Genomic DNA, 24,636 nt, shown 5'->3' with positions numbered 1-24,636 from the left:
GGTAGAAGAAGTAAGTTTTCAGCAGTTGCAGCAGTAACAAAATACTGGCAGAATATCAGTATTTCCACATATTTGAGCAATTATAAGACCCAAGACACCCAGATGCACAGTAACAGTATTTTTAAAGAAAACTTCAGATTTTAACTGAACTACGGATTCAAATAAATCTGAACAGATTCAACAAAGGGACAATATTTCAGATTTCAGTTTCTTTTCTGTTTCAAATTCCTGTTTTTGATTTTTTCCTGTTTCTGATTTTTTCTGTTTCTTCTTTCTCTTCAAATCTGATTTTCTCTTCTCAGATTTCTGTTTCACTCAAATGTATATGTATTTCTGTGTGTATTTTCTATGCTTTAGAAATCAGCCTCTCTTTTCTTTTTCTTTTTTTCTTTTCTCTCTTTTCTTTCTTTTTCTCTGATCCCTTTTTCTCTCTTAAAATCTCCTAAAGTCTGTCTGAAAGCTCTCTTTTTTCCTTGTTTTTCTTTCTGAAAGAGCTCCCTTAAATCAGTCCCAATCCCTCTCTATTTATACAGGGTTGTCCTATACCCTTCTAGTGCTGCCAGGACCCTTTTCTCCTTTTAAAAATCAGAAAGTTTTCCATTAAAACTGCTTTTGAATACTTTAAATCTAAGTGCTCTTATCCTGATTTTCAGCAGCCCCATTATCCCTTGTTCCCCATTATCACTTTAAATAATAGCCACTAACTTTCCATTTTCAGCCCATTATGCTATCATATTACCCTTACTGTTCTGTCCCAAAATGTCCCAAATTTACTGTTTTCTACTGGCATTACTGTCTCAAATTTTAACAAGTTATCTGAATCTAAACTTGTCTAGCAGCTACAACCAATCCTAAAGTTTTGGACTGATTCCTAACTAAGAATGTAATCTTCTAACATAATTACATTTAATCAACATTTGTAAAATTACTGAATTCAGAACTATCATCATAACAACATCTCACTGAAATTATTATAACAATTCAGACTGGACTTAAACGTTGAACCAAAATCAAACACACACAGGAGCATTGTCAATATACTGACAATGTCCTGTTCAGAAAATAATATATACACATCATACATTTGAATTTACTGATTTGCAAACAAACATGATTTAATTGACGAGTATTAATCAGTTGACTATTTACAACATTTGTCCATAATTAGTCTAAAACAATAGAAATAGACTGTTTCAATCAGCATTATCATAAATGAGAATTCATAATATAATTAATCGACGAACTTAATCGAGTCGATTACTCACATTGTAAATAATAACAACCAACAGAAACAGTTTCATATTTTGAGCATATAGACGGGTATGAGACAAAAAATGACAGAATTAATCAAAACAAAAATTTGAAAAATTAACAAGCTATTAAAACAAACGAAAATACATACAGAATACACAAAAGAAATAGAAAAGTACCTCTGAACCTTCAAATTTATTCAGACTCGAACTCAACTTGGATTCGGACTTTGTTTGAAATCAAACAGACCTTAGTCGAAGTATTTTCCACTGAAAATACTTCGACTAAGGTCGATTAAACCTCAATCTTTATCTAATTTGGGCAAAATTCAAAAGTTTGGTATTTCTAGGGTTTTTGAAGGTTCGATTTGGGAGTAACCATTTCTGGTCAGATTCGAGGGGGACCAAATATGACACAAGGGTGAGGGTAGCCTAGGGGTCATTTGGTGTCAGTTTAGAACAGATCTGAGTTTGTTCTTGTTTGGTCCGAATCTTCAAAAAAAGATTCGAGAAGCTCGGAAATGATTCGAGCCAAACAAACATCAGATCCATAACGAGGCATGCTAGGGGGTACTATGGTGTTAAGTTAGGGGTTGTTTGGCTTAGATCTAAGCTCGGCTCGAATCTTCAAATGAAGATTCGAGAACCTTCAGGAAGATTCGAGCCAAGTGGCTAGCATATCTGGATAGAGGATGTTCAGGGGGTTCTAGGGTGTTATTTTGGTGACCGGCGGCGTTGTTGCCGCCGGGTTTCAGGCGTTGGGATTCTAGGGCGGCTAGGGTTAGGGGTTTGGTTTGGGAACGATGATGAACAGTGAGAGGAGGGGGTGTTAAGTTAGGGGCCGGGGTAGGGGTTTGGTCCTTATATAGGGGTGGAGTGGATTAATCCTGACCGTTGGATCAATGAGAATAGATGGCCAGGATTAGTTCACTTAGCCAAACGGTGTCGTTTGGTTTACTGCTGGGGTCGGGCTGATCGGGGCACTGGGTCGGGTAATGGATATGGGTTAAGGTTCGTGAGATCTCAGCCGTTGGTTGGCTTTGATCCAACGGTCCCTGATAAACTACAATCAAACGATGTCGTTTTGACTCGTTTGAATTGGACCGGTGCCTGGGTTGCCTGAATTGGGCTGAAGGGGGAGTAATTTGGTTTTGGGCCTGGATTTTAATCCAGGTCCGATATATTTTTTTTTATATTCCAACTTATTTTCATTTCCTAAATTTTATTCTCAATTAATAAAAATCCTAATCAAAATTGTAAAAACAAAATTATCATTACTAATTACCTTTTAATAACCATTAACACGTAGATAAAACATTAATCACACAAGGACACAATTAATAATGACTAAAAATAAAAATAAAAACGCATATTTTTGTGATTTTATTTTGAATCAATTATTAAATGCATAATTAAATCCTAGATATGCATGAAACATATATTTTTATTTTATTTTCATTTTATTATGACAAAGTAAACATTTACGGACATAACACAAATATTTAACACCACGCAAATTCAAAAATTACACAGTAAAAGAAATTTATTTTATTTTTCGATTTATTTTGGAGTAGTTTTCGTAAGGCAAAAATCACGTGCTCACAGCTGCCCCTCTTTGTGTGGAAACTCGAAGAGTTTTCGTGCAAAGATAAAGTGAGCGGATACGAGCGATTTTTGCCCGTTCAAATACTCCGTGGGAAGCATTTTTTGAAAGATTTGACCGAACCTCTGCTTCAAAGGTTTCCTACATATCCTTGGCTATAAAGGAATCAGGTCAATGTAGTTCGGGAAGTTTTGGGTAGCTGGGACTACAGTGGGACTGTGATGTTACTGCTGCTTCGTGATGTTTTTACTGCTTGCTGACCTCCTTATTACACCTTACTTCAAAGGTAATACAAAAACTAAACTAGATTATGGTACAGGAATTATAAAAAATCTTATCTAGATCATGCCCTTGCGTTTCTTGTTGTCTTGATATCTTGGTGACTCTTGGGCATTTGGCTTATTCCGTATTCCTTTTCATTGTGTCCCGTATTTTCTTTTGGGACTCTTGTTGTTTCTTGCTGGGGATTTTGTTGGACTCCTCTGCTTTATTGATTCTAAATGTGCTCCTTTATCATATGAGCGGGCTTTTGATTTCAACACTTCAATTGCATTCCCTCGTTCTCCAGGTGGGTGCCTTGACTGCTTCTTTTCTTTCTTCATCCTCATTCTCCAGGTGGACGCCTGACTTCTTTTTAACTTCTTCATCCTCATTCTCCAGGTGGACGCCTGATTTCTTCTTTTCTCCATCCTCATTCTCCAGGTGGACGCCTGACTTCTTCAATTCTTCATCCTCATTCTCCAGGTGGACGCCTGACTTCTTTAATTCTTATCCTCGTTCTCCAGGTGGACGCCTGACTTCTTCAATTCTCATCCTCATTCTCCAGGTGGACGCCTGATTTCTTTTTAACTTCTTATCCTCATTCTCCAGGTGGACGCCTGATTTCTTTAATTCTTTGTCCTCATTCTCCAGGTGGACGCCTGAATTCTTCAATTCTCATCCTCATTCTCCAGGTGGACGGCTGACTTCTTCAATTCTCATCCTCATTCTCCAGGTGAACGCCTGACTTCTTCAATTCTCATGCTCATTCTCCAGGTGGACACCTGACTTCTCATCCTCATTCTCCAGGTGGACGCCTAACTTCTTCAATTCTCATCCTCATTCTCCAGGTGGACGTCTGACTTCTTCTTTCCTCATCCTCATTCTCCAGGTGGACGCCTGACTTCTTTTTAACTTCTTCATCCTCATTCTCCAGGTGGACGCCTGATTTCTTTAATTCTTATCCTCATTCTCCAAGTGGACGCCTGACTTCTTCAATTCTCATCCTCATTCTCCAGGTGGACGCCTGATTTCTTCAATTCTCATCCTCATTTTCCAGGTGGACGCCTGACTTCTTCAATTCTCATCCTCATTCTCCAGGTGGACGCCTGACTTTTCAATTCTTCATCCTTATTCTCCAGGTGGACGCCTGACTTCTTCAATTCTTCATCCTCATTCTCCAGGTGGACGCCTGACTTCTTTAATTCTCATCCTCATTCTCCAGGTGGACACCTGACTTCTTCAATTCTCATCCTCATTCTCCAGGTGGACGCCTGACTTCTTCTTTCCTCATCCTCATTCTCCAGGTGGACGCCTGACTTCTTTTAACTTCTTCATCCTCATTCTCCAGGTGGACGCCTGATTTCTTTAATTCTCATCCTCATTCTCCAGGTGGACGCCTGACTTCTTCAATTCTCATCCTCATTCTCCAGGTGGACGCCTGACTTCTTCTTTTCTCATCCTCATTCTCCAGGTGGACGCCTGATTTCTTTAATTCTTATCCTCATTCTCCAGGTGGACGCCTGACTTCTTCGATTCTTCATCCTCATTCTCCAGGTGGACGCCTGACTTCTTTAATTCTCATCCTCATTCTCTAGGTGGACGCCTGACTTCTTCAATTCTCATCCTCATTCTCCAGGTGGACGCTTGACTTCTTTAATTGTCATCTTCATTCTCCAGGTGGACGCCTGACTTCTTTTTTCTTTACCAGGTATTTCCTGACACAAATATTGTCTTTGCCCCTGTTTTAAATCAAAGAAAACTTCGTTAGTTTAAAGCAGGGTGGTTAACTGGGGTATTCTTGCCGATGGTGAGGCTTCTCTTCGTCTCTTTTTTATTGCCTTGGAATGGTTGAAAAAGACCGTTTTGTCCTTGTAATTAATCCTTGACTATAGGATTTCCCTCTGTATGTTTTCCTTCAAACCCTTTTAGCCATGATCATATGTCTCTCCTGACATTGTTGATCCACTTTTGATTTCACTTTTCTTCCTCCCATATCTTATTATTTTTATCTCCCGCCTTTCATGGCCTTATTCATGTAACTTTGATTCTTGGTAGTATACCTTGACACTCCTTCTTATTTGTTTGGAATAAAACTTATCTCAAAGCTTTAGAAAAGTAAGATTATTAGTGACGAAACGCGCTGATTTCGACAATTATAGAATGAAAAGAAAAATCCAAATTTGGATGACTGTCGGAGAGGGAATAAAACTTATCTGATTGGAGTTACTGGCGCCAATGATCAGGGTATGCATTTCGGATTAATCAACCCCGTCTTTTAATCAATCTCTTTTCAATTCTCTCATTTTCGTTTTCCCCAAAATTTCCATAATCCAACTTCAGTTTTCATTTCACAGACCTGTTGGACTTGCAATGTCTCAAAGAGTTTTTACCGATAAACCTTCCTCATTTGTTCATTTCTCACTTCCTTTTCGCCTTATGGTGTCTACGAAGGTTTTCACCAATAAGACTCTCTCATTTTTACTTTTCTCTCAACTTCCGTCGCCTTATGGTGCCCGTGTGGGTTTTCACCTATAAGACTCTCTCATTTTTACTTTCTTTTCTTGTTTGTACCAGAGTGTTATGAACCATCTTCATTTGCTTGTCTCAGCATTTTTCTAAGATTGATCGAAATGTCTTTTTGGTATGGGGTTAGAAATGGAAAAGGTATTAAAAGCTAAATAGCTTTGGTATGGGTTTAAAATTACAACTCTTGGAATCTTTTCTTATTTCCAATACAATTCTTGCCCCAGTTTCTTGATTGGGGTCTCTTAATGTTTCTTTTCATGCACATTGTGTATGTTGTGCACCCTATGACCGAGCCGTGAGGCGCCTACGTATCCTTCTTTGAGGAATCAGGTCAAACGTAGTTCACTTGGTAATAGTTTTTTTTTTCATATTGATTCCAAGAGAGGGTAGGAAAGAAACAAGTATGGCTCAAAGGGTAAACAAAGGGTATAGTGTTTGGATAGCAGAATAAATTGCCTTTGTCATTCCAATCTTCGAAATAATGCTAAATACAAACATTCAAAAAGTTATGCGTAATATCTCTTTACCGCGTCAGAATTGATCGCCATGTCTATGCATTTGCCTTCAATATCTGTTAAACATAGTGCACCATTCGACAATACCCTGGTCACAATGAATGGTCCTTGCCAATTCGGGGCAAATTTGCCTTTCGCCTCAACCTGATGTGGAAGAATACGTTTCAGCACATGCTGACCTACTTCAAACTTCCGTGGACGCACCTTTTTGTTGTATGCTCTTTCTATTCTTCTTTGATATAATTGACCATGACATACTGCGGCCAATCGTTTTTCATCAATCAAGTTTAACTGTTCCAGACGGGTTTTGACCCATTCATCATCATCAATCTTTGCTTCGGCGATGATCCGAAGGGAAGGAATCTCAACTTCTGCAGGAATTACTGCTTCAGTGCCATATACCAACAAATAAGGAGTTGCTCCTACTGAAGTACGAACAGTAGTGCGATATCCCAATAATGCAAATGGTAATTTTTCATGCCATTGTTTTGAACCTTCTACCATTTTCCGAAGTATCTTCTTTATGTTTTTGTTGGCTGCCTCTACTGCTCCATTCGCCTTGGGCCGGTATGGGGTAGAGTTGCGATGTGTAATCTTAAACTGTTGACATACTTCCTTCATTAAGTTTCTGTTAAGATTAGCACCGTTATCTGTGATGATACCTTTGGGATTCCGAATCGACATATGATGTTTGAGTGGACAAAATCGACCACAGCTTTCTTGGTTACCGATTTGAATGTCTTGGCCTCAACCCATTTGGTAAAATAATCAATGGCTACCAGAATGAACCTGTGCCCATTGGATGCTGCCGGCTCAATTGGTCCAATCACATCCATGCCCCAAGCAACGAAGGGCCATGGTGCCGACATTGTGTGCAATTCGGATGGTGGAGAATGAATCAAATCTCCGTGTATTTGGCATTGATGACACTTGCGCACAAAACTGATACAATCTCGCTCCATGGTAAGCCAATAGTAACCAGCACGGAGGATCTTCTTTGCTAATACATATCCACTCATGTGGGGTCCGCAAACTCCCGAATGTACTTCAGACATGACAGCTGTAGCTTGTCTGGCATCTATGCATCTTAATAATCCAAGATCTGGTGTTCTTTTATACAAAACTCCTCCGCTTAAGAAGAATCCATTTGCCAATCGCCTAATGGTCCTCTTTTGATCTCCTGTGGCTTGTGCGGGATATATCCCCATCCTGATATACTCCTTGATGTCGTGGAACCATGGTTCACCATCAAATTCTTCTTCGACCATATTGCAATAAGCGTGCTGATCGTGGACTTGAATATGTATCGGATCTACATAAACTTTGTCCGGATGATGCAACATTGATGCCAGGGTAGCCAATGCCGGCAACCTCATTATGGATTCTTGGAATATGTTGGAACTCCACTGATTGAAACCGCTGACAAAGATCATGTAGACATTGTCGGTATGGTATGAGCTTCAAGTCTCGAGTTTCCCATTCTCCTTGAATTTGATGTACCAAAAGATCCGAATCTCCCATGACTAAGATTTCTCAGATACCCATGTCTGCGGCTAGCCTTAAACCCAAAATGCAAGCTTCATATTCAGCCATATTATTGGTGCAATAAAATCGCAATTGAGCCGTAACAGGATAGTGATGCCCTGTTTCAGAAATGATTACGGCTCCTATCCCGACTCCTTTCATGTTAGCGGCTCCATTAAAGAAAAGTTTCCAGCCAGGTTTTTCAATTCGCTCCACCTCGTCGATATGCATTGTTTCTTCATCAGGAAAATAGGTTTTCAATGGCTCGTATTACTCATCGACCGGGTTTTCGGCTAAATGATCGGCCAGTGCTTGAGCCTTCATTGCAGTTCGAGTCACATAGATGATGTCAAATTCTGTGAGCAATATCTGCCACTTTGCAAGTCTTCCCGTTGGCATAGGCTTTTGAAAAATGTATTTCAATGGATCCAACCGAGAAATGAGGTAACTAGTGTAGGATGACAAATAATGTTTCAATTTTTGAGCTACCCATGTTAGGGCGCAACATATCTTTTCCAGATGAGTATACTTAACCTCATAAGCTGTGAACTTCTTGCTAAGGTAGTAGATGGCCTGTTCTTTTCTGCCAGTGAGGTCATGTTGCCCCAATACGCAACCAAATGAATTTTCCAAAACTGTTAAGTAAAGAATCAAAGGTCTTCCTGGCTCTGGCGGGACCAACACGGGTGGGTTCGACAAGTACCCTTTTATTTTATCGAACGCTTCTTGACACTCATCGGTCCATTTGACCGCAGCATCCTTTTTCAACAATTTGAAAATTGGCTCACAAGTTGTTGTGAGCTGAGCAATAAACCTGCTAATATAATTTAACCTTCCCAACAAACTCATTACTTCAGTTTTGTTCCTGGGAGGTGGCAATTCTTGGATGGCTTTGATTTTTGATGGGTCTAGCTCGATGCCTCGTCGACTGACTATGAATCCTAGCAACTTTCCAGATGGAACTCCAAATGCGCATTTGGCAGGGTTAAGCTTGAGGTTGTACCTGCGAAGTCTTAAGAAGAACTTCCTCAAATCCCCAACGTGGTCGGCCTGATGCTTTGATTTTATGATCACATCGTCCACGTATACTTCAATCTCCTTGTGTATCATATCATGAAACACTGTGGTCATTGCTCTCATATAGGTTGCTCCGGTGTTCTTTAAACCGAATGGCATTACCCGGTAGCAATAAGTTCCCCATGGTGTGATGAATGCCGTCTTTTCTGCGTCTTCTTCATCCATTAGAATTTGATGATACCCGGCATAACAATCCACGAAAGATCCTATATCATGCTTGGCACAATTGTCGATCAAAATATGGATACTGGGTAATGGGAAATTATCCTTTGGACTTACTTTGTTGAGATTGTGGTAGTCGACGCATACTCTAATTTTGCCGTCTTTCTTTGGTACATGAACGATATTAGCCAACCAAACAGGATATCGAGTGACTCGAATGACCTTTGCTTCCAATTGTTTGGTGATTTCTTCCTTAATTCTCACACTCATGTCAGGCTTGAATTTTCTCAGCCTTTGCTTGACAGGAGGTACCGTTGGATCGGTGGGCAATTTGTGAACTACTAAATCAGTGCTCAGGCCCGGCATGTCGTCATATGACCATGCAAAAACATCTTTGAATTATATGAGTGCTTTAATTAACTCTTCTCGGATCTTTGGTTCGAGATGGACACTTATTTTAGTTTCCTGGATATTACTCGTATCCCCTGTATTGATGTCTTCGGTATCACTCAAGTTAGGTTTGATTTTTTCCTCAAAGTGAATTAACTCTTTACTAATCTCTTCAAAAACCTCATCTTCATCATATTCTGATTCATAATCACAATATATTTCTTGAATTATTACTTCGGAACCAGATTGATTTTTAAGACTGGGCTGAGGATTCCTCATGCATGCCATATCACTAGAGCCAGCGTAAAAAGAACTGTACAGAAAAAAGAAAAAGAAAAGAAAACTATCAGGAATGATAATAAAAAGGAAACTGCTTTTTATTGGATGATGAAAGATAACAAGGTTTGCACACTTCAAACAAACTGTAAGATAAGCTTTGGGATTATAACCCTGAAGTAACCCAAACAAACTTGAAAGAAAATCAAAATAAACTACCAAGACTCCTTTCGAATGGGGAGAGGAGTGGCTTTCCAATTATTAAGCTTTGTTTCTGGCCCAATGAATTGAACTTCTGCGTCGCTACACCCTTCTCCGTTTTCCAACATATTCACATCATCAAACAATTTCTCGAATCTTTCAATTAATTCTTCCTCAGGATTGACCCGGGATTTAGGAATGGTTGTTATCGGGCGATTTTTAGCACCGGTCTTGACAAAAGACTTTGACAGATGTGGGACTGGTTTTGGAAGAACCCATGCCTTGTGTTTCAACTTTCTGGCCTTTATCATGTCATTTACGGTGGGTATGAACCCCAAACCGAATGTTCCCCAGTTCTCGGGGAGAGATACTGGTTGTATAATTCCTTGCAAAGATAAGCCCAAACCTTTGCCGGGTATAAAACCATTCTTTAACATTTCATAAGCTATCATGACTGATGCAGAGGATATCTTTGGATTTAGAAGGTATTTCCCCTCTGGAATTTTCTCTACCGACACTGTGTCGGATACTTGGTATACCCATAGTCCCTGGTCATTTTCTGTTCCCTCAACCGGTACAATGGTACTGCTGTGAGCATTTAAACTTTCTTCCCCATGCACAACTATTTCTTGATGATCCCATTCAAACTTGACAGCCTGATGTAGTGTTGACGGGACTGCTTTAGCAGCATGGATCCATGGTCGACCCAACAACAAGTTGTAAGAAACAGTTATGTCCAACACTTGAAATTCCATTGTGAATTCAACTGGCCCTATTGTTAGTTCCAACACTATGTTGCCATATGAATCTCTACTTACACCGTCAAACCCCCGTACGCAAATACTATTTTTCTGGATCCTCTCTTCTTTGATCTTCAATTTGCTTAAAGTGGAGAGAGGGCAGATGTTTGCACTTGACCCATTGTCAACCAATACCCGGGTTACTACGGAGTTTTCACATTTCACGGTGAGGTAAAGAGCTCTGTTGTGCTCGGTACCTTCCATAGGCAATTCATCATCAGAAAATGTAATTCTGTTTGCCTCAAAGATTCTGTTGGCTATTCTTCCCAAATGATTTACAGAGATTTTTTCAGAAACATGAGCCTCATTCAGGATTTTCATCAAAGCCAGACGGTGCTCCTCTGAATGGATCAGTAATGACAACAATGAAATTTGAGCGGGTGTCTTCTTCAATTGATCCACAACAGAATAGTCATGGAGTTTCATTTTTCTTAAAAACTCTTCCGCCTCTTCTTCCGTCACAGCTCTCTTTATTGGTGTTGGATTATTTTTAGTTTTTCTTAACTCTTCGGGCGTAAAACATCTTCCCGAACGAGTCAAGCCTTGCACCTCACACACTTCTTCCTTGACTTCTTTTCCCTTGTACATTACAGTCACCCGTTCATAGTTCCATGGGATGGCTTTGTTGTTGATGACTGGCAGCTGGGTCACAGGTGTGATGATGACCTGATCTGTACGGGCTCCTTCCACGAATACAATGGGTTTGTTAGCAACCCCTGGTACTATCACTTTCGGCCTTTCTTGTTTTGGGGCAACTTTGCTCGATGATCCCTCCTTGTCTACCACAGATGATTCATCGCCATTTCTGCTCTGTTTAGGTACCGGCTTCTCCTCTGTTAACTGCTTATCTGGTTTGGCTTCATGAGACTTGATCATCATGACAGTTTGTGACGGCTTCTTTGTCTCCCCATCAGCTTGTATGATTTCTATCATATTGGCCTCTTGATGGGCTGGCATTGGATTTCTATTGATATTGGGAGCTTCGGGGGTTTGAACCTCGATTTTATTAGTATCAATCAGCTCTTGTATTGCATTTTTCAAATGCCAGCATTTCTCCATATCATGGCCTGGTGCACCGGAGCAATACTCACAGCAAATGGTGTAATCCAGATTCTTTGGAGGAGGATTGGGTAGCTTGGATTGTATGGGTCTTAGCATGTCTAGTTGTCTCAGCCTGTGGAATAGACTAGTGTAAGACTCTCCCAATGGAGTGTAAGTTTTCTTTTTCTGTTCCCTTTCTCCCCTGAATGTTGGCCTAGGCCTGAAACCTGGTCCGGGATAGGCTCTTGGGTAAGTACTTGGTGTGGCAGGAGCACGCCAATTGGTGTGAACAGGTGGCTGATTGTATGCTTGAGCATGGTTAATGGAAAAATGAGGCTTTGAAGGGTGATAGTAGTGTTGGGATGAATCATGGTGGTAAGCTGATTTGCGAGGTCGTTGTTGATTATAGTAAAGCGGTGAACCTCTGGGTCCCGACCAAATTCCTGAATCAACTACCACTGCTTCCTCCCTCTTCTTTCTTCCGATTCCTCCTACCCCGCCTTGAATAGCTAGAGTAGTTGCCTTAATTGCTGAATAACTCATAATTTTATTTGTTTTGAGGCCTTCTTCCACCATACCTCCCATCTTCACCACTTCGTTGAATGATTTCCCAACCGCTGAAACTAGATGGGCATAGTAAGTTGGTTCCAAGGCTTGGAGGAAGTAGTCTACCATTTCACTCTCCTTCATAGGAGGATCCACTCGTGCTGCCTGTTCTCTCCATCGGAATCCATACTCTCTGAAACTTTCATTGTGTTTCTTCTCAAATTTTGTCAAAGATAATCGATCTGGGATGATTTCCAGATTGTATTGGAAATGGTATGCGAATGCCTGTGCCAGGTCATCCCAAGTGTACCATCTCCCATGGTCCTGGCGTGTATACCACTCCAAAACTGATCCGCTTAAACTTTGACTGAAGTAAGCCATCAATAATTCATCCTTTCCCCCAGCTCCTCGCATCTTGCTACAGAAACCCCTTAAGTGGGCTACTGGGTCGCCGTGCCCGTTGTATAAGTCAAATTTGGGCATCTTGAAGCCAACTGGTAATTGTACATTGGGGAATAAGCACAAATCTTTGTATGCTACACTGACTTGCCCACCTAATCCTCGCATGTCTCTGAACGATTGTTCTAAACTCTTGACCTTCCTGAACATCTCTTCTTGTTCAACATTTTTGGTTGGCTTGTCAATTTCGGTTGGGAGATCAAAACGAGGAGCAGTTGAATTAATTTCGGAGGCTTTGAGGGTGGGCTCCGGGGGTAATATTGGTTGTCCTGGGCCTGGAATGTAGGCTCACTAGGAGATTTGTGAAATGTAGCAGGGGGAGGTGCTACGAAAACAGGAGTCATAGGTGGAGGAAAGTATGGAACTGGTTTCGGAGGTGGAGATTGTGGTGTCTGAGAGGTGGTGCCTCAGTAGTGCTGGTAAATGGGGAAATTTGGGGATAATTCAGTGGTAATATTATCCTGAGTTTGGGTCATTGATGGAGCAGGGTTATTCGGGTAAGATGGGGGTAACTGTCCTGTAGACCAGGCTTGGTACATCTCAGCCATTTGCTGCTTGAATTTAAACATCTCTTCTTTCATTTTCCCGACATCCATCTCCTCTAGCTCCATACATGTGTCAACATCTGGGATAGACATACTTTCGGGTATTGGTCCTTTTGATCTTGTGTGATAATGATAATATGCCAGTATACTCTTTAGAGAAACTAACTACTTGAATTCTGGAAATGAACAAACTTGTTAGTTTTGAGAGTTTAACACATATATAATCACACGTTGAGATGCAATGCTCCTAAACAAATAATCCCTTTATGTATTTGCTCGGCTGCTTGTGTCGTCCCAGCTTTCTTGAAATTTTTATTGTTATTCACTTTTATTTATTATATATATCTTTTATCGTGGTGGTCGAATCTCATAGAGATTGCCTACGTATCATGCCCTTACATGAATCAGACCTTGCGTAGTTCGGAAATGAGGCAAACAATTTTATTCATTATTCAAAGATGAGCAAACATTACATTTGAAAACTTTGTAAGAAAATGGCTTGAAATACACACACTTAAATCAAAATAAAAGATACAACTCTTAACATCTCACAACGCGTCCCACTTTCCATTTGTGTTATAGATTATTAGATTATTTGCTCAATGTGGGGCTTGACCTGGATGACCTCCCAGCGTACGATACATCCTTTCCAACTCTATTGCTAGATGACGGGCAAAAGTGGGTGCATGCTCTGTAAACCTTTCATAATCCATTCCTTGGCAATTTACGTAACTTTGAGAAGTGTAGATTGCCAGGTCGTGGATTTGTGCCCTGAAATCTTGGAGACGTTGGTCTTGGTTCTGCAATTGCTGCTGACGAGTGGTGGCTATATCTCTGACACGGTTTTCACGATCTAGAGCTGATTCTAACAGAGCTCGGAGTCTGGCCTGCTCTAATCTTGCTTGCGCTCTTTCCCTGTCGAGGTCTGCTTGTTGATGTTCTCTGTTGCATCTTCTTGCCTCTTCTAGTTGTGCACGAAGCTGGTTTTCTGATCGTATCCAATGGTCTTTTTCCTTCTTGAATTGTGTCCTGTCTTTTTCGGATTGCCTATCTTAGCGTTCCTTATTAGACATGGCTTCTTCGTTTAATCGTTGGATCCTTTCTTTTGCTTTGCTCAACGCCCTTTCGTTTTCTGCAAGAATAGAATCATAATCTTGCATTCTTTCAAAAAGATTGGCGATGGTTTTTTGATCCTTCCAGCTCCTCTTTGGTGTTTCAGAAACTCTTTTCATTTTTTGGAATCGAGCATGAAGATTTTCATTCTCACAAGCTAGAATCTTCTTCTCGCCTTCGGCTTCTTGTGCTTGCAAATCTTTCTCTCAGATTTTCTTTTAGGTCATGGATAGTTGCTTTGTACCCTTTTTCCTTTTCTCCCCAGATCAACCGCTCTTGGATCTTATCATTAAAGTTTTGAATATGGGGTCTTTTTGTTGGCCTTCTTAGCTCAGGTTCTGGTACATCATCCACGCGAGACCGTTTCTCGAACCACCTTGCATATCCAGGATTTATCTCGCCCTTTGTAGTGTTTGGGACTTGAGTATCACTTTTCAAGTATCGACATCCATTCCACATCTGCTGAAGTAGAGCCTCGGGAATAGTGGCTTCTGGGTGTAATTCGATTACTTGCATACTCAAATCTTCATCATCAGGAACTACTTGATATCTCCTTAGTTGTCTTAGGACTCTTAGTGGCGCATACGGCTGAATGCTTCTCAATCCCAATAGTAGTAGATAACTATTTGAGGTTGACATGTGTATTACTTCCCTCATCGGGAGCCATCCCAAAGCCCATTCAATCTAATTTGCCGTTAAAGCCTTTAGATGAGATACCCATGCTTCTATCCCTTCTGGAGCCTGATAATTTTTTGTTCTTTCCTCATAGCTCTCGATGCAATTATCATTGTTTGACCCATACTGTATGATCTTGGGCTGTTGTTGGAGATGTTCCATCACCCACATTTGCAACAAAATTTTGCATCCTTCGAAAACCTTTGCTCCTAATTTACATAAAGTCAAAGCCCGATAAATGTCTGATAGAATGATGGGGACAAGGGTGTGATTTTCTTTGGTGGTGAGGATTTGCACAACTTTCGCGGTGCGAATATCAATTGTTCGCTCTTTGTTTGGGAAGATCACGATTCCTAGAAAAGCCACCATGAAGGCAAAGCGACGGTGAATCTGCCAGATGTCTTTGTTTTGCTTGTTAGTAAGGCATTTCTCATGAATTTCGAACCCATCTGACTTTCCGAACCTTGAATACAAAAAGTTGAAGGAACAACATCCATTGATGACATTGTTTTTCCTGATTTGACTGCTGATGTTCAGAAGACCGAAGAATCGAGGTACCGAAGGAGCCTTTGTGAATATCAGGCTTTGATTTTTTAGACTTCCGTCAAAACCAGCAAATCCAGCTATCTCCTCTAATGTAGGAGTAAGCTCGAAGTCAGAGAAATGAAAGACATTGTGAACAGGGTCCCAAAAAGTTACTAATGCCGCAATCAGATCATCACGGGGTTTAACCTTCATAATATCCATGAGATTTCCCAAATGCTTGACGACCCATTTTTGACCATCTTCGCCTAAATCATACCACCACGTTTGAAGCTGAAATAGAAACTCTTCTGTATTCGTGGATGGGGGGTTTTGCGTGGTGCTCATTTTGTATCTGAAATTTAATTTAATAAAGTCAAGACTTATTTTGAAAATATACACATAAAAAAAAATCATTTTCGAAAAAATTTTATTTATTAAAACCTTTATTTCAAGATTTAAAACTATTTTTTGGAATTTTTTTTTTTAAAACAACTCATTTTATTCCTTGGTTCTCACCATGATTTCATTTAAGCTGGTCAACAAGCATGTTCGAGGCAAATGAATGCACAGGTAGCAAGTAGGATGCATCAGGATGGTCTTTTTGTTTCGGGTTCACTTGTCCTAGACAGACCCAACCCCTGTGTTGAGTCTCCAAGGCCAAATGTACATGATGCAAATAGACGTTCCTACTAGGGATCCGGTTCATGGTTGAGTTATTCTAGGCAAAAACCTGAGGTTGATTGTTCTAAACCTGGCTTACCCAAACGGACAGTTTGAACCGAAGCGGGGGCAACGTACCGGGAGCACGAAAGTCTACCCGACCTAGTTACTTGTCCCAACTCCGTCTTATTTGGTATGACTTTAACAGAAAGGTGGGTCACGCGCACGTGTACACCATAAATTTAGAAGACTCAGAAAGAAGGGGGTTTCGTAGCAGTTGTATATATTCACAATTCAAATAATATTAAAGTGGTAAAAAAAACATTTAGCATGTTAAGCATATAAACAGTTGAAAATCATATAGTAAATAAAGCCAATTATCGCAATTATTTAAAGCTCGAATTCTTTAAACCCTGAACCAGTGGTTCTGGGTAATAACACTTTATTCCCCAGCAGAGTCGCCAGAGCTGTCGCACCTCCTTTTTTCGCGCCCGCGGGGCGCGTGGGGAGTTTTCTCCAATTGAAGGACAGTCGAAACGGGATTTATTTAATTATTTCAGAGTCGCCACCTGGGAATTTTAAGGCGTCCCAAGTCACCAATTTTAATCCCTGAATCGAGGAGAATATGACTCTGTTTATTATTCTGCGAACCAGAAATCCTTAGTAAGGAATTCTGTTAATCCGGAAGAAGGTGTTAGGCATTTCCGAATTCCGTGGTTCTAGCACGGTCGCTTAACTGTTTTTATTATTGGCTTAATTATCTTGATTTTATTAAATACATTTTTTGTTACGTGATTTTTCTAGCGCTTTTACTTATTATGATTAAGGACCCTTCTTTGAATCGAATTACGCGTACGTATATTCGTGTTATAAATTTAAAAATGCGGAATTGTGTCACGCGTACGTGTACACGATAACTTTTGATAATATATTTATTAAACAATCATTTTTTCAAAATTGTGTCGAATCAAGAATATTTGTTTTTCTTAAATAGTGAACCGCACATCTCGGGTTTTTATGAAATTAATTTAACGTCCTCGAAGAAATCCCTTATATTAAATATTCACTCGAAATTGCGCGTACGCATAATTCGAATTGCTTTTATTGGTATAATCAGGTTACGCGAACGTATCCCTAATTACACCAAATATTCTTAATGGTATTAGGAATTTTTCACAAATTGTTTGTTATATCTACACATTTTATATGAAAATACTGAGAAATTCATATTCAAGGGATGTCTTTGAATTCTTTTAAAAGAAATTCACAATTTTTTAAATGTTGCCCGTCGATTATAATTCCCGCGCATAAATTATATTTATCCAGACTATTCAAATTCAAAGAAAGGAATAAAAATATGATTAACACTATTTCGACAAATACAACATATATATATACCAAAGAATGAATTGCTTATGAAACTAAAAAATGATTCATCAAGGGAAGAAATATTTCCAAGAATTTTCATTATTTTTATTTAGTGCAAATTCTATTTTTTTTTACTTACCATTGATTTAAAGTGTTGCAATTTGTACATGTACATCTCAACTTATTCTCATATATTCGTTTTTAATCTAATAGGCGAAATTATTTTAATTAATTATGCTTAAGACTGAGTTGGGATAGATATGTATATATAATCAAACCAATTTAATTCTCAATCTATATGAATTATTGCTAAGCATTATCTTTCACATTGTATAAGTTCTTAGGCCCTTTATTATTAAGAAAGAGAACAAATCTACCTGTTGACTTAATAAAAAGATATTGCATATAATATTACTCATCATATTTGACATTGTGAACCTAGCGGATTATACTAACGCGTTTTTTAACCATTGATTATAACACGACCAAGTTTGTGCCAAAAGATAGCAAATTGCAACCAACATCATCTAGCTTTAAACAACAATTAACTTACTAACAAAATAAACCAATAGCGTATTTTTCCTTGATATTTCCATATTGCGCTATACCTAGCTAACAATACCATAAAGTGTAAATAAAAGCCAACTTTCTGCCATGCTTCCTATTTACACAACTCAAAGATAACTAAACTAATGAAATTTTGACATGGAAAACATTATTACAAAGTTTTATATGAATTTCAAATAAAGACAATTAACTCATAACTATCAAATTGAATTCACTACTAGTTAACTAACATGAAACAAAAAATGAAATTTAAACTAATGAACTTGGACAAATGGAAAACAGAATTGCAATTCAAGCTTCATTGATTTGTCATGCTGAATCTTTTTTCAACATAGAATTTAAGAGATAAGTACCTGGAAATGAAGGTAGAAGAAGTAAGTTTTCAGCAGTTGCAGCAGTAACAAAATACTGGCAGAATATCAGTATTTCCACCGATTTGAGCAATTATAAGACCCGAGACACCCAGATGCACAGTAACAGTATTTTTAAAGAAAACTTCAGATTTTAACTGAACTATGGATTCAAATAAATCCGAACAGATTCAACAAAGGGACAATATTTCAGATTTCAGTTTCTTTTCTGTTTCAAATTCCTGTTTTTGATTTTTTCCTGTTTCAGATTTTTTCTGTTTCTTCTTTCTCTTCAAATCTGATTTTCTCTTCTCAGATTTCTGTTTCACTCAAATGTATATGTATTTCTGTGTGTATTTTCTATGCTTTAGAAATCAGCTTCTCTTTTCTTTTCTTTTTTTTCTTTTCTCTCTTTTCTTTCTTTTTCTCTGATCCCTTTTTCTCTCTTAAAATCTCCTAAAGTCTGTCTGAAAGCTCTCTTTTTTCCTTGTTTTTCTTTCTGAAAGAGCTCCCTTAAATCAGTCCCAATCCCCCTCTATTTATACAGGGTTGTCCTATACCCTTCTAGTGCTGCCAGGACCCTTTTCTCCTTTTAAAAATCAGAAAGTTTTCCATTAAAACTGCTTTTGAATACTTTAAATCTAAGTGCTCTTATCCTGATTTTCAGCAGCCCCATTATCCCTTGTTTCCCATTATTACTTAAATAATAGCCACTAACTTTCCATTTTCAGCCCATTATGCTATCATATTACCCTTACTGTTCTGTCCCAAAATGTCCCAAATTTACTGTTTTCTACTGGCATTACTGTCTCAAATTTTAACAAGTTATCTGAATCTAAACTTGTCTAGCAGCTACAACCAATCCTAAAGTTTTGGACTGATTCCTAACTAAGAATGTAATCTTCTAACATAATTACATTTAATCAACATTTGTAAAATTACTGAATTCAGAACTATCATCATAACAACATCTCACTGAAATTATTATAACAATTCAGACTGGACTTAAACGTTGAACCAAGATCAAACACACACAGGAGCATTGTCAATATACTGACAATGTCCTGTTCAGAAAACAATATATACACATCATACATTTGAATTTACTGATTTGCAAACAAACATGATTTAATTGACGAGTATTAATCAGTTGACTATTTACAACATTTGTCCATTATCAGTCTAAAACAATAGAAATAGACTGTTTCAATCAGCATTATCATAAATGAGAATTCATAATATAATTAATCGACGAACTTAATCGAGTCGATTACTCACATTGTAAATAATCACAACCAATAGAAACAGTTTCATATTTTGAGCATATAGACGGGTATGAGACAAAAAATGACAGAATTAATCAAAACAAAAATTTGAAAAATTAACAAGCTATTAAAACAAACGAAAATACATACAGAATACACAAAAGAAATAGAAAAGTACCTCTGAACCTTCAAATTTATTCAGACTCGAACTCAACTTGGATTCGGACTTTGTTTGAAATCAAACAGACCTTAGTCAAAGTATTTTCCACTGAAAATACTTCGACTAAGGTCGATTAAACCTCAATCTTTATCTAATTTGGGCAAAATCCAAAAGTCTGGTATTTCTAGGGTTTTTGAAGGTTCGATTTGGTACTTAACCATTTCTGGTCAGATTCGAGGGGGACCAAATACGACACAAGGGTGAGGGTAGCCTAGGGGTCATTTGGTGTCAGTTTAGAACAGATCTGAGTTTGTTCTTGTTTGGTCTGAATCTTCAAAAGAAGATTCGAGAAGCTCGGAAATGATTCGAGCCAAACAAACATCAAATCCATAACAAGGCATGCTAGGGGGTACTATGGTGTTAAGTTAGGGGTTGTTTGGCTTAGATCTAAGCTCGGCTCGAATCTTCAAATGAAGATTCGAGAACCTTCAGGAAGATTCGAGCCAAGTGGCTAGCATATCTGGATAGAGGATGTTCAGGGGGTTCTAGGGTGTTATTTTGGTGACCGGCGGCGTTGTTGCCGCCGGGTTTCAGGCGTTGGGATTCTAGTGCGGCTAGGGTTAGGGGTTTGGTTTGGGAACGATGATGAACAGTGAGAGGAGGGGGGTGTTAAGCTAGGGGGCCGGGGTAAGGTTTTGGTCCTTATATAGGGGTGGGGTGGATTAATCTTGACCGTTGGATCAATGAGAATAGATGGCCAGGATTAGTTCACTTAGCCAAACGGTGTCGTTTGGTTTACTGCTGGGGTCGGGCTGAATCGGGGCACTGGGTCGGGTAATGGATATGGGTTAAGGTTCGTGGGATCTCAGCCGTTGGTTGGCTTTGATCCAACGGTCCCTGATAAACTACAATCAAACGATGTCGTTTTGACTCGTTTGAATAGGACCGGTGCCTGGGTTGCCTGAATTGGGCTGAAGGGGGAGTTATTTGGTTTTGGGCCTGGATTTTAATCCAGGTCCGATATATATATTTTTTTATTTTCCAACTTATTTTCATTTCCTAAATTTATTCTCAATTAATAAAAATCCTAATCAAAATTGTAAAAACAAAATTATCATTACTAATTACCTTTTAATAACCATTAACACGTAGATAAAACATTAATCACACAAGGACACAATTAATAATGACGAAAAATAAAAATAAAAACGCATATTTTTGTGATTTTATTTTGAATCAATTATTAAATGCATAATTAAATCCTAGATATGCATGAAACATATATTTTTATTTTATTTTCATTTTATTATGACAAAGTAAACATTTACGGACATAACACAAATATTTAACACTACGCAAATTCAAAAATTACACAGTAAAAGAAATTTATTTTATTTTTCGATTTATTTTGGAGTAGTTTTCGTAAGGCAAAAATCACGTGCTCACAACACTCTCCATGAGGCCCACCAGATGGACCAGAGCATCTTGAAGAATTGGGGTAGCAATAAACCCCTCTGGGACCTGAGCTGGGCCCACCGGAACTGCTGGGGCTGGAACCTCATCATCAAAGTCAACCTGAGGCCCTGCCACTGGTGCTGCTGCTTGGGGCTGAGTTCTTCCCCTACCTCGGCCTCTAGCACGGCCTCTTCCCCTCGTGGGAGCTATTGCTGGGGGGCTCGGGCTGCTGGTCAGTGGATGAGGAAGTACGTGTTCTCGCCATCTACAAAAGAATAGAGTAGAAATTCAATTAGCATTAAGAAACCAAACCGCGCGATAGGAGAGAATAAATGTGAAGTTGTTCCTAACTCTGTAGCCTCTGGAGGATAAATACAGACGTCTCTGTACCGATCCCTCAGACTCTACTAAGCTTGTCTGTGAACTGTGAGACTCATGTAACCTAGAGCTCTGATACCAACTTGTCACGACATGGATTTTTCCACCCTCGGGGGTCGTGATGGCGCCTACTAATATGAGCTAGGCAAGCCAAACCTTTAACTACTTACCTCATTATCCAATTATTTCTGGTTAACAAATTATAAGGCGATAATGTGATAATAGCGAAAATTCAAATTTAAGCGGAAGGCAGCAATAAAATATGTGAAAACTGTATCTATTACAAATACTTAAGCCTTAACCACCCAAAACCTGGTGTCACAGTGTCACAGACTGTCTAAGATTGCTACATACAAAGTCTGAAGAAATAACAGTACACTGTTTCTGGATAAAAGGAAAATGAAACAGGATATAGGCATAGAGGGAGACGCTAGGGCCTACGGACACCTGCAGGTCTACCTTGGATCTCCGCATGAACTGAAGGTAGCCTCCACACTACGGTCCAAAAGCTGCTCGGGGTTTTGCACATAGTGAAGAGTATAGTATCAGCACAACCGACCCCATGTGCTGGTAAGTGTCTAGCCTAACCTTCGAAGTAGTGACGAGGCTAGGACCAGACTTCCAAATAAACCTGTGCAGTTAAATCCTATACAGCGGAAAATAAAAGCAGAAATGTACAATACAAAATGGAAAGGGGAGCATGCTGTGGGGAAGATAACAGTTCCGAATAGAAAGACATCAAATAAACGAAAGAAAACAACATAACTCGGATATCAACAAAGAATCAGAAATCAATAAATGCACGACATCACCCTTCGTGCTTTTACTCCCGTCCTCACCAAAGCAATCCTATAATAAAAATGTGCACGGCATCACCCTTCATGTTTTTACTCTCTTTCCTCACCATATAATCAATAAAATCGGCATGGAATGGTACATCGTGCGGCACGACATCACCCTTCGTGCTTTACACTCTTTCCTCAAAATAACACACGGCATCACCCTTCGTGCTTTACACTCTTTCCTCACGAAACAAACAATGCACGACATCACCCTTCGTGCTTTAACTCTCTTCCTCACCCAAACAACAATCACAAACAATTGGGCAAGGGAATAAATAAAATTGCAATAAAGATCCCAGCAAGGGAACAACAATTCAACAAATAAATCCCGGCAAGGGAACATCATCAATAACCTCAACATCCCAGCAAGGGAGATAACGAATAAATCAACAATAGCCCGGCAAGGGCGACAACATAATGATCTCTTCTCTTTCTCACTTTTACTTCAAAATTTACTTCACAACTCGAGCCAATGCTCTAGAGGTTCAATTTTTCACTTACACTTTCACAATTCATTATACAACTTGAGTCACGCTCCTCAATGTTCATAGGCCACAATTCCTTCCACAAACTTTAAACAACAAATAGAAATCACCACTAAGGCATGAAAGATACAACGAAGTCATGATAATCACAATATAAAGACTCACGGGCATGCTAGACACTAACATATAGATATTCGCCATCATGCCTATACGTTGTACTCAACAATTAACACATAGCAAATAGGACTCAGCTCCTAATCCTTCAAGCTAAGGTTAGACCAAACACTTACCTTGATGCCACAAACACAATTCACGATTCAATTATAGCTTTACCCCTTGATTCCACTACCAATTCGCTCGTATCTAGTCACAAGTTACTTAATTACATCAATAAACGTTAAATGAATCAATTTGAATGCATGAAAATGAATTTTCCAAAGTTTTACCCAAAAAGTCAAAAATTGCCCCCGGTCCCACATGGTCAAAACCCGAGGTTCGAACCAAAACCCGATTACCCATTCCCCCACGAACTCAAGTATATAATTTGTTTTGAAATCGGACCTCAAATCGAGGTCCAAATTCTCAATTTTTGAAAAACCTAGGTTCTACCCAAAACACCCAATTTCCCCCATGAAAATCATAGATTTTGAGTTGAAATCATGTTAAAAGATGTTAAGGAGTGAAGAAAATGAGTTAGAAATCATTTATCAACGTTTTGGAGAAGAAAGGTTGTTTGAAAAATCACCTCTTATGTTTTTGGGGTTTTGAAAAATGAAAAATAACTGAAAATCCCGTCTAAATATACTACTCTCAGATGCCTTGTGCGGACCGCACAAAATCAACTGCGGCCGCACAGCCCTTCCTGTGTACTGCAGTGACATGTTTTAATATTTTGGTCGTAACTTTCTATACAAATTTCCAAATTGTGATTTCTTTACCTTTCTGTAAACTAGACACGAATGGCTACAACTTTCGTTTTTGAATCATCTCAAAATTACTTGTAGATCAAAAGATATAGGCTTCCGAAGTCGGACCAGTGAACCTGTGCGGACCGCACAAAATCAACCGCGGCCGCACAATCACTAGTGCGGACAGCACAAAAACCAGTGCGGACCGCACTAGCAGGTTCAGAGATTTGCACTTCTCTAAACCTCCAATAGCCATGTTTTAAGCCTAAAACACCTCAGAACCTACCCGAAACTCACCCGAGCCCTCAGGGCTCCAAATCAAATGTGCATACTAACTCAAAAACATCATATGAACCTACTCGTGCCATTACATCATTAAAATAACATGTAAAATCATGAATTAAACCTCAAAACTCAATATTTTCATCAAGAACTCTCAAAGTTCATAACTCTTCAATCGGAAGTCCAACTCACGTCAAATAAACTCCGTTTTTCACCAAATTTCACAGTTATCTTTCAAATACTATAACAAGTTTGTACCGGGCTCCGGAACCAAAATACGGGCCCGATAACAATGGTTTCAAACATTAATTCTTTTCTTCATATCTTAGATACTTCAGTAAAACAATTTCTTTCAAAAATTGATTTCTAAAGCTTGGGACCTCGGAATTCAATTCCGGGCATATGTCCAAGTCCTATATTTTACTGC

Source organism: Nicotiana tabacum, chromosome 11, assembly GCF_000715075.1.
Source record: "Nicotiana tabacum cultivar K326 chromosome 11, ASM71507v2, whole genome shotgun sequence".
Lineage (NCBI taxonomy): Eukaryota > Viridiplantae > Streptophyta > Magnoliopsida > Solanales > Solanaceae > Nicotiana > Nicotiana tabacum.
The sequence above is the reverse complement of the archived record's forward strand: the minus strand, read 5'-3'. Positions refer to the sequence as shown.